The 8474-nt window shown below is 44.9% G+C and overlaps 1 pseudogene; it reads right to left on the bottom strand.

The window, feature by feature from the left end:
- Nucleotides 1-2181: 2181 nt before the first annotated feature.
- On the bottom strand, nucleotides 2182-2266 carry LOC136626831 (small nucleolar RNA MBII-202; annotated as a pseudogene).
- Between the last annotated feature and the right edge of the window lie 6208 nt (nucleotides 2267-8474).

The following is an 8474-nucleotide window of genomic DNA, read 5'->3' as shown; positions in this document are numbered from 1 at the left end:
AGCATGTTGGAGCACGTTCCTTAAAGGGGTTCTGTCAAGAAAAAACAAAAAAAACCTACTCACCTGTGCCATCGGGGCTGGTCCCCGGGAGGCTGCTGCTCCTCTTTATCTCCGGCAGCTCTACGGTCGCAGGGCAGAATCTGGCAAAGTGCCAGCTTCCACCCCTGCTCCGACCATGCCGGGCAGCAAGCACTGCTGCCCGGGTCAGTGGTCAGCATGTCACAAGTGACGCGTCGCCCACTGATTGACCTGGCCGCATCTAACTTCTGCCGTCCTCGGAGAGTCAACGGCGTCTCCCTTCCCGACACGCATGCGCACTCGCCATCAACTCTCCGTGGACCGCAGAGGTGAGACGCAGGCAGGACGGCGAGAGCGCACAGGAGCCGCTGGAGCTGACTCTGCACGTGGCAGGTAAACAGCGGAGGGAGAACAACAATGGGATTAGGTAAGTTATTTTTTTCAGTCTTTTCTTTTTATAGGTTTAACTCTTAAAGGGGTTGTCCCGCGAAAGCAAGTGGGGGTATACACTTCTGTATGGCCATATTAATGCACTTTGTAATATACATTGTGCATTAAATATGAGCCATACAGAAGTTATTCACTTACCTGTTCCGTTGCTAGCGTCCTCGTCTCCATGGTGCCGTCTAATCTTCAGCGTCTAATCGCCCGATTAGACGCGCTTGCGCAGTCCGGTCTTCTCCCTTCTGAATGGGGCCGCTCGTGCCGGAGAGCGGCTCCTCGTAGCTCCGCCCCGTCACGTGTGCCGATTCCAGCCAATCAGGAGGCTGGAATCAGCAATGGACCGCACAGAAGACCTGCGGTCCACCGAGGGTGAAGATCCCGGCGGCCATCTTCACAAGGTAAGTCAGAAGTCGCTGGAGCGCGGGGATTCGGGTAAGTACTGGACTGTTTGTTTTTTTTATGCCTGCATCGGGTTTGTCTCGCGCCGAACGGGGGGGGCTATTGAAAAAAAAAAAAAAAACGTTTCGGCGCGGGACAACCCCTTTAAGGGATAAAGGGCAGGATGTGGGTGAGTATGCATTTTTTATTAATTTTTATTATTTTACTGACAGAACCCCTCCCTTTAAGACGGTTGATAACATCACAATTGCAGTTGTGACATTAGAATGGCAGGTGGCTTAATACTCTTTTGCACAGCCAATAAGCATTGCATTCACCTGTTGCAGCCAGCAGATTACAAGTGAGAGAAACAACTCAGAGCAGTTCCATGTTTTCTACATTTTTGCCATTGTGATATAATGAAGGCAAAAAAGAAGAGAAATCATTTAAAGAAAGAAGCAGATAGGATCGAGGAGATACCAGAAGAGAAGAACGGCGAAGATGAGGATCACGAGAAGCCGATAGCGGGCGGGAGAGAGAGATCTTTCTCACTCTCCCCCCCCCCCCCCCCCCCCCGCCGCTCCCCAAATCTGCTCAGACCAGTAAGCAGTTACTCGAGAAGGTCCTATGGTACAAACGAAGCTGATAATTCAAGAAGAAAGCAAATCAGTAAGAAAATGTAACTACACATCTATTCACTGGATAAATATCACAAATGAATCAAAAAAATGAACATTTCTGGGAAGGCTTCTTCATGTAGTAAAAATTGCAAAAAGAGAATATAGTACCTAGCAGACTCAGTCCAGGCCCCTCCCACTGCTCTATAGAGGTTCGACGCGGTCCTCAGCCACTCTCTGGTTACTGGATTCATAAATCCCGCCTCCAGGAAGCGATGGCTGTGATTGGTTCTTTGACAGCTGCTCATCCAATCAATGCAATGCTGGATGAAATAATGCGATGGCTGTGATTTGGCCATGGCTCAGCCAATTTATAAATCCCGCCTCTACAACGCGATGGCTGTTGATTGGTTCTTACACCACTGCTCAGCCAATTACAGCCACCACATTGGTTCATCCAGCGCTGTATTGATTGGCTTAGCAGCAGTCAAAGGACCAATCACAGCCATCTAATTCCTGAAGGCAGGATTTAAGAATCCCATAGCCAGGAAGTGATGTTGTATGAGCGGCCGAGGACTGCAGGAAGCGCATCAGAGTTCCGGAGAGCAGTGGAGTTAAGTATAATAAGACCCCCCCAAAATAAGACCTAGTGCCTCTTTTAGGGCAAAAAGTAATATAACACTGGGTCCTATTTTTGGGGAAACACGGTATGTGGCATGTTATAGAGAATACACATAGGGGGTCATCAGCTTTAAAGGGTTCAAACAAATCATCACAGCTATGCAGAGATTCCGGAGAAGTTGTCATCTTTGACTGCAGATAGGAGATACACAGAGAAAGTGGGATTGGACAGAGGCCTGGGATCAATACTCCTCCACCTCGTCATATTAGCGCATTAGTCTCAGAAAAAGGGATCTTGTTGTTTATAGCAACCAAATATCTGAACTCTGCTTCCTATGGTTTTAAAGGGAACTTTAAGAGAGTTTTACATGAGCCCCATAGAGCAGCAGGTACAAACATGCTGTAAAATCGAAGAGTTGGAAGGGACCACCAGGGTTATCTGGTCCAACCCCTCTTACTCCCTCCTTCTCAACGCAGGATCACAAAATCATCCCAGACAGATGTCTGTCCAGCTTCTGAAGGCTTCTATTGAAGAACTCACCACCTCCCGTGGCAACCTATTTCACTTATTGATCCCCCTCACTGTCTAATATCTAATCTGTGTCTCCTCCCTTTCAGTTACATCACATTGCTTCTAATCTTTCTTTGTACAAATGAGAATAGGGCTGATCCCTCTGCACTGTGACAGCCCTTCAGATATTTGTAGACTGCTATTAAGTCTCCTCTCAGCCTTCTGTTTTGCAAGTTAAACCTTCCCAGATTCTTTAACCGAACCTCATAGGACATGATTTGCAGACCACTCACCATCTGGGGGCTCTTCTCTGAACTTTCTTCAGTTTGGCGTTCTTTTTTAAATTTGGGTGCCCAGAACTGGACACAGTATTCCAGATGATGTCTGACCAAGGAAGAGTAAAGAGAAATAATTACCTAATCTGATTTAGACTCTAAAACACAGATATGCAATACCAATACCAAGGTTACTGCACAGGTATGGCCCAGTGTGGTTCAACATTTTTATAAATGATCTAGATGAGAGAATTGAGGAGAAACTGATCAAATTTGCTGACAACGCAAAGCTAGGAGGGATAGCCAACACTGGAGAAGAGAGAGAGGATTCAAAAAGATCTAGAAAAGCTTGAACAGTGGGCGGCAACTAACAGAATGGTATTTAACAAGGAGAAATGCAAAGTCCTACATCTAGGCAAGGAAAAAGAAAGAAGCAAATGAGAAGGAATTGGGCTAAGCCGCATTACATGTGAGAGAGACCTGGGTATACTAGTAGATCACAGACTAAATGTGAGTCACCAGTGTGATGCAGCAGCAAAAAAGGTAAACACAATTCTGGGAAGTACTAAGAGAAGCATAAAGTCTAGATCACGTGCGGTAATTATCTCCCTCTACTCTTCCTTGGCCAGACCTCATCTGGAATATTGTGTCCAGTTCTGGGCGCCCCAATTTAAAAAAGACAATCGACAAATTGGAGCAAGTTCAGAGAAGAATTACCAAAATGGTTAGCGGTCTGCAAACCATGTCCTATGAGGTACGATAAAGGATCTGGGAATGTTTAATTAGCAAAAAAGAATGTTGAGAGGGAACTTAGTACCGTGCTTCCCCCAAAATAAGACACTGTCTTATATTAATTTTTACCCCAAAAGAGGCACAGTGTCTTATTTTTGAGTGGGGGGCTTACACTCACCTGGTCCGCAGCGTCACGATGCCTTGCGATGGTGTCCGGCGACGCTGCAGCAAGCTGCAGTGTCTTCCACACTGACAACTCAGCTTCTTTCTCATGATGGGGCTTTGAATACCCTGCCTCCAGCAAAGCGAGCGCTGTACCTGGATTGAGCGCTAGCCAATCACAGCCAGCGCTCGATGAGCCAATCACAGCCATTCAGTGATGTCATTCACTGAATGGCTGAATGATCGAGCACCGGCTGTGATTGTCTGGCGCTCGATCCAATCACAGTGCTCTCTTTGCTGGAGACTGTGTATTCAAAGCCCCATCACCAGAAAGAAGCTGAGATGTCAGCGCTGAGGACATTGCAGGAGACCATCGCGAGGCATCGGGACGCCGCGGACCAGGCGAGTATTGAAAAACGGAATAGGGCTTATTATTGGGGAAACACGGTAGCCGTCCGAAGAAAGTGAAAGGGTATGAAGCCTTTCTGGAACTGCTGTATATTAGACATCCTTCCCCTATGGAGGATGCCTAAATAATTGGTCTCCTTACATTCTGATAAAGCCCCAGTTTTGATCAGTGCCTGTTTTGACTCCTGTGCTCCCTGACCTTAGCTCTGTGTTTCTAGACTCTGCTACTGTCTGCTGCCTGCCCTGGCATTCGGCATGGACTCAGTTTATGCATTTGTGCTTATAGCCCTGACCTCGTCCTGTTTCCTGATTACCCCCTGTTCAGGCCTGTACCATGTCTCAGCCCGGTGCAGCGTCAGCAGCCACATAACTGGGATTACTTGTGTGTGTGTAACGGCTTGGGGACCCCACAGCAAAGCCAGTATCCTGCTTGGAGAGGTTAAGATTGAAATCCAGGGCTCTCCAAGTGCTGCCACCTCAGATAGCCAGCAGTCAAACCTGTGGCAAGACGGATCCACATCTGTCTGACTGACACATTGACTTCAATGGGAATTTTAAATGGCATGAATTGGGCCACCTTATTAGACTCATACACATGACTGTATTCTGGATCCATGTCACATACAGTAGATTCCAACTATAGCACTTCTAAAAATCTGTGAGTCCATATGTGCACATGTCATGTTTTCTCATAAATCATAGTGGGAAACTACAGCACCTTAATGCAGCACATGTAGTGCCCTTCGTACGTTACACATTACTCTATGTAATGCTGTACAGCTTCATTAAGATGTCATATTAAATGGCACAAAAGACTAGCGCTACATAGCAACACGTTTAACAACACATAAATTGCAGTGTTGCACTGCAAGGTTGCAATACAATGGTTGACAATGGCGTTGATTTGCCACCTATGAACTAATGTGACTACGACATTGCTGTCAGGAGACTCCAACGCAGTTAAATTTCGGTCACAAGAGAGGCGCAACTATAGTGGCCAGAGGGTACTAAGGGTTAGTCAGAGAGTCCTTGATACCTTGCTGAAGAGAGACACTGTCTTTTTCCTAAATCACGAGCTAAAGCTATTCTGTCCGGCAATGGCTTGCTTCAGATTGACTGTTTGCTGATGAATTCCTGGATTGGTAGGAAGGGGAGGAGTTGTGGCAAGCTCGGGAAAATGAGTAGTCGGAGGCAGGAAGGGAGACAGTAAAAGAGAGAAAAGTGCGGGAAAGACTACAGGAAGTGAAGGAGTCAGAGGAGTTGGTGGTATGGTGGTGATCAGGAGAGGAGGTAGTCTGCCAAGCTGCAGCAGACCCTTTCTTAATGGAGGTTGAAAGCAGGAGGAAGACAGCAAGACCAAGCCTCAGTGAGCAGGATAAGGGACTAAACCAAGTCTTCATAACTGTGAATGTAACATACCCCTGAAATTGTCAAGAATCAGTTGAGTCGCCTTGCTTTAGTCACCCCATACTTCTACGAATAGCTCCTTGGAGGTAAACCACCAGATAACTGAGACTGGCGGGCTCATCCTTACTTACAGTGAAAGTGAGAGTAAAAGGAAGTTTGTGTGATATTCTTACCCTCGGATTTACTGTGAAAGTTAATGCTTGACTAAAATCTATCAAGTGTGAACTCATTATTTCATCCTTAGACAACAGGAGTTCCCCCTCAAAAGTTACTGGCATCACATGACACTACAGCCGCACATTCCAAACATTATATGTTATTACCACTACATGAAGGCGAGTTTGACGGTAGGAGGGGCTATGGAGCCACCATTGCCAACACCATCTTACCCCCGAGGTCTTTCCCTGCAACGGCTAGGCGCCACTCGGCCGCTGCACAATGTTTTCATCCTTGAAGTCAATGGAAGTCATTTTGCAACTACGACTTTCCTGCAATTTGGCAGTTTTTCTACAGCCAAATTGCAGCTCTGAAAGTTGCATGACAGCAAATCACAGAAGTTTTTGTTGCATGACTTTCCATCTACTTGCTGTCACGTGACGGATGTTGCCATGAAGCCCTGGTGTCATTGTGCACTTCTCACTGAAAATCGCTGGAAAACCCCTACACAATGTTTGTGTCTGGCAGTTTGCAAACCAGCAGTCAACTACAATGAAAATAAGCCATGTAGTTTTGCCCACAGCATGCTATAGTTTACCAGGGTTTCTTCCACATTATGCTGTGAATTTATGAAGTGCCACCAGATAAAGCTTAGCTTAGAAGGCTGTAATAATAAGATTTGTAAAAAAAAAAATGAAGCAATTATATAAGCTAAGGCAGTGGTTCTCAACTTTTTTCAGCTCAGTGACCCTTTTAGGTATTCGGATGGGGGCAGCTAAATTTTAGCTGCTAAAATGTAGGTGCTAAATATTTAAAAACAGGTCAATTGTGGATAGAATAATAAATAGGTTTTATGTTTCAACGGTTTTTATTGAATTAAAATATTAAGGGTGGCAACACTCTGCCGCAGTTACCCAGCGCAGGGGGATATAGGCTTTTCAATGTGGAACAGCGTTATCGTCTTATTTTAATTTCATATAAAGTAAATAACAAGTAACAGAAAACAAAACTAAAGTCTTATTCAGTTTGCATGAAATAGGGTTACATCATGATGTTATATATCTCCATGTTTTTATGGGAGTGGGGGGGGGGGGGTTAAACAGATCTCGATGCCCTTTATCTCCGAACAGTTGTAGTAAGTATGGGACAGAGAGATTTGTTATTAATTAGGTGTCTTGCTTACATTTTTGGTTGATATAGAAGAGATTTTTTAAATCAAGGTCTTCCACTTATGGTCTCACGTGGTTGTGTAGATTAGGGATATTGATATGCGCTATCCAAGGACTCCATATCTTCTCAAATTGAGGAGTTTTATCTTGGCGGATGGCAATAAGCTTTTCATTCACAAAAATTCTGTTTATGCGCGTTATACAGGCTTCGAAAGGTAGTGTAGGTTTCCTCCACTGTTGTACTATTAATATGCGAGCTGCCATGGTAATATGTTGGAGTAGTTTGAAAGCAGGGTTGCGCATTCCTGTAGGCTTATTTCCTAGTAATAGGACAAATGGGTCCATTCCAACGCTTATCCCCGTTACCGAGGCTATGAGGTGTGAAACTCTTTTCCAGAAGGCCTGGGCTTTTGGGCATGACCACCATATATGTCGATGGGAGCCTGTATCATTGCATCCTCTAAAGCATAGTCGAGAGATGTCCGGGTATATGATGTTTAACCTCTCAGGTACTAGGTACGCTCTATGTAGCACCTTTAGGGAGGTCTCGCTTAATGAGACTTGCCAGCTATTCTTGCTAAGGGTCTCACAGCAGTGGTGCCAGCAGGCTAGCGACAAGGTGGTGTTAAATCCTCATTAAGTCTCCACATGTAAGGAATTCGTGTTTGGGGGGGAATATAAGAATTCAGATAGAATGGCATCGTGATCCGACCATGCCATTACTAGGTGGCGAGTGAAGGACATTAATGGTAGGGTCAATGAATTGGTGAGAATCCAGTCCATTCTATAGTGTTGTTTGTGAGCCGGGGAGAAGTAGGTATAACCTCTTTTGTGTTGGTTAAATTCCCTCCATGTATCTGATAGAGTTAGTAAGTGAAAAGCGTCTTTGAGTTTGTGCCTCAATCTATTCTCTCTTGTAGGGGGTGTTTGTGACATAGAGTCAATTTTGGGATCAATAGTGAAGTTAAAGTCCCGGCACCATATTAGTCTGGTATATTTCAGTGGTAGGAAAATATTGCAAACTGCTAGGAAGAAATCTATTGGGTTTTCGTTCGGTGCGTATGTATTAACGATGCAGAGTTTGTCATTATAAAGTTCTCCCATGAGGATTAGATATCGTCCTTGATCATCAACCACGGAGTTGTTCAGTTTGAATGGGAGGGAGTTACAGATAAAGGTAGAGACTCCTCTGCTTTTGGTGGTGTATTGGGCGTGGAAATGGATTTGATGTCTGGGATTGAAAAAGTTTGGGCTAGATGTAGTTGAGAAATGAGACTCTTGTATGCATAATATATCTGGTTTATGTCTTTCGTAATCTATGAAAGCTTTTCTGCATTTGCTTGGGGAGTTGAGGCCCCTTACATTATGACTTAGTACTCTACACATGATGGTCTATCTGGGTGGGAGTGCCGGTGTTTTTGGGTGGTTTCTGAGATCTGTTTTTTTAGGGATGGAGTGGGCTTTAGTGTTTTTGTGAGATTTGGGGTATTAATTTGGATAGCGGTGATGTGACCCTGAAACATCATAAGTAATAAGTGAATTTGACTAACAACCTTTAAGTATGTCTTAAACATCA

This window comes from Eleutherodactylus coqui, chromosome 4, assembly GCF_035609145.1.
Source record: "Eleutherodactylus coqui strain aEleCoq1 chromosome 4, aEleCoq1.hap1, whole genome shotgun sequence".
Classification (NCBI taxonomy): Eukaryota; Metazoa; Chordata; class Amphibia; order Anura; family Eleutherodactylidae; genus Eleutherodactylus; species Eleutherodactylus coqui.
The sequence above is the reverse complement of the archived record's forward strand: the minus strand, read 5'-3'. Positions and strand labels throughout refer to the sequence as shown.